Raw genomic sequence first — 2,931 nt, forward strand, 5'->3', positions numbered from 1 at the left:
GCAAAGGATTCTTGGCCTGTTCTTGTACTCTACAATGTTTTCTGAATATCTGTTCATATTCCTGCACCATTACCTCCAGATGACCCCAACAACCCTCTAAAAGAATGCAAATGACCAGCTGTCTGCAAGGAATATAAATCCTTCCATTCCCCACCATCCAGTCAGAGCTGAAGAAGCTTCTTGGATGAGAAGCAAAACATCTTCAAAGAAAAACAGGAAAGTCCAGTTGCCTCCTGAAAAAGCACCTTTTTGTTAATTATTATAAAATATATAACTGCAATTCAAATACTTTTTTGCTTGTTTATTGCATTAATCAATTTGATTCCAAAAAAACTCAATACTGGCATGGAATTTAAAAACCTTGCAAAAATACTTTATATCCAAGAATATCTTTCTGGACCTGATTCTGCATTCTGTCTCACCTTCCTCATAGCACATCAGCATACTTTTTCCTTGTTTATTTGGACAACAATTACTCTGCTGACACAGTAGTGTTTCCAAATTGTCATTTGAAAGAATGAATAATTCATTTTGTTAGCTGTCTTACTCAGAGTTATTTTTTTATAGTCCATTGACAACAACAAAGGCTATCTCCTTCTTAGGAATCGAATCGAATCGAATCGAATCGAATCGAATCGAATAGAATAGAATAGAATAGAATAGAATAATAACTTTATTGTCACTTTGAATGTACACTAATTGGCATACATTAAAATGAAATTTTGTTGCATACAGCTCGGAGGGTCATCACCTCTGATATACACTACATCAGGGTTTCCCAAGCTTGGCAACTTTAAGACTTGTGGACTTCTAGCATTCCACAGCCAGCCATGCTGAATTCCACAGGTCTTAAAGTTGCCAAAGTTGGGAAACCCTGCACTACATAAATATGACAAAAATAAATAAATAAATATAGAATTATGCATATACCCACATATATTATATGACATAGAGAAACAACAGTCTAGTTCGGGTTAAGTGTACATGTGCATGCCGAGAGAAACGAACTTTGCGAGTTTACCAAAGTCATGGCATAGGGAACAAAGCTATTGCAGAATTGGGTAGTCCTGCTAGAAATACTTCAAAACTTCCTCCCAGAGGGGAGCAACAGAAACAGACTGTGAACTGGGTGTGTGGAGTCTCTAACAACGCTTCGAGATCTAAGCATGTAGCGCTTATAAGTAGCATCCTGAATACCAGGGAGCGAGCTTCCTATGATCTTCTCAGCTGTCCTTACTATTCTCTGTATGGACCTTCTATCTGAGGCACTGCTGCCACCAAACCAGACAGTGATGCAGTTTGTTAAAATGCTTTAAATCATGCCTCTATAAAAAGTGGCCAGGACAGAAGGAGAAAGATGTGGTCTCCTCATCTGACACAGGAAATGCAGATTCTGGTTTGCATGCTTCACTAAGGATGATGTGTGGAGAGACCAATTCAGATTGTTAATTATCTGCACCCCCAAATACTTAACACTGTTGACCACCTCTACACCCCCATCCTTGATACTGAGTGGAGTATGACTATGCCGGCTGTTTCTGAAATCTACAATGATCTCCTTTGTTTTATCAACATTTAGAACCAGGTTATTTTTATTGTACCAGTCCACCAGAGCCTTCACCTCTTCCCTATAAGCATCTTCATTGTCATTCCAGATAAGACCCACCACTGCCGTGTCATCTGCATACTTCACAATATGATTCATAGCAGATTTGACATAGCAGTCGTGGGTCATCAAGGTGAACAGTAGCAGACTCAGGACACAGCTCTGTGAGGAACCTGTACTCAAGGAGATGGAATTGGATGGTCAATGACTGATGGTCATGGTGATGGGTATTCCAGTACTCTATTTAGGCTAGGAGTCATGAAAAAATGGAGCTTATCTTTCATGTGAAAGGTTTCACCAGTAGACTGTTGTTGGGATATTTTTCAATACTTTTAAAATGACCATCTGGCATAATGTTGCAACATTTCAAAGACAGAATTATTGAAGAGGATGAAAATCCATGTCAACTGGATGGGCATGGCATTTTGATGGAAGAAGAGTAGGGACTGGACATACCATTAACATAATCATGAGGCCAAGGGCATCCTGCAACATTCTGTTTTTTTGATTATGTGCCATCAAATCAGTACTGGTCTTTTCAGCCACAAAGAAAGAACTTCTTTGGGTTGATTTGTCCCCAATGATCCAGTCATCACTATTGTAATTGTGTCCATCCATTTACTTTTCTTCCTTTCCATCTTTCCCAATGTTATTTCTCAGAGTTCTCAAGAACGTTAGCTCTTCACATTATGTGCCGTAAATATAATAAAAATGATCATTTGAGCCATGTTTTTAGTTAAGAACTAAAGATCAGTTAAGAACTAAAGATGTTACTTTGTATCACATTATGCAAGGAACATTCTTTATTTTATTAATTATCTTCCCCTTTTTAATAACCATACTTTTATTATAAAATGTTTCATAAATCACACATCAGTGTTAAACCATGGCACATATGGTTTAACCATATGTGCCATGGTTTAAACAATTAAACTATGAGAACCTTATTGTTTAATTAATGTAATCTATAAATATATGGAAAGGAGATATAAACAACTAAATTTCCTGGCATATTTCTACACTGTTGCTACGTCCTCAATCTTGGGGATAGCATAGACAACAAGAGACAATTTGAAGAAAGATACAGCTATTCTAACCTGCCACAGGCTGCTGTTTCCGGTTCAAGGATGGTGTCCAACTGGTGCTAAAATTGTGTTGCTTTGGCTCTGTGAAACGCAATTTTTTTTAGTTTGCTCAGCAGGAACATTTTTAACCAGATATTATGAACAGCAACAGTTAAAATGATGTCATATCTGAATCATTTTACATAAATATATCTTCTATTTGTCTTTGGAGATTCTTGGTCATCCAGGTCATGGTTTCCC

At 37.5% G+C, this 2,931-nt stretch overlaps 1 pseudogene; it reads left to right on the plus strand.

Moving 5' to 3' along the window:
• LOC107289065 overlaps nt 1-2,931 on the plus strand; it is an 11,601-nt pseudogene that overhangs the window by 6,745 nt on the left and 1,925 nt on the right.

The sequence above is a fragment of the Protobothrops mucrosquamatus genome, unplaced genomic scaffold, assembly GCF_001527695.2.
Source record: "Protobothrops mucrosquamatus isolate PMUCROS unplaced genomic scaffold, P.Mucros_1.0 scaffold635, whole genome shotgun sequence".
Classification (NCBI taxonomy): Eukaryota; Metazoa; Chordata; class Lepidosauria; order Squamata; family Viperidae; genus Protobothrops; species Protobothrops mucrosquamatus.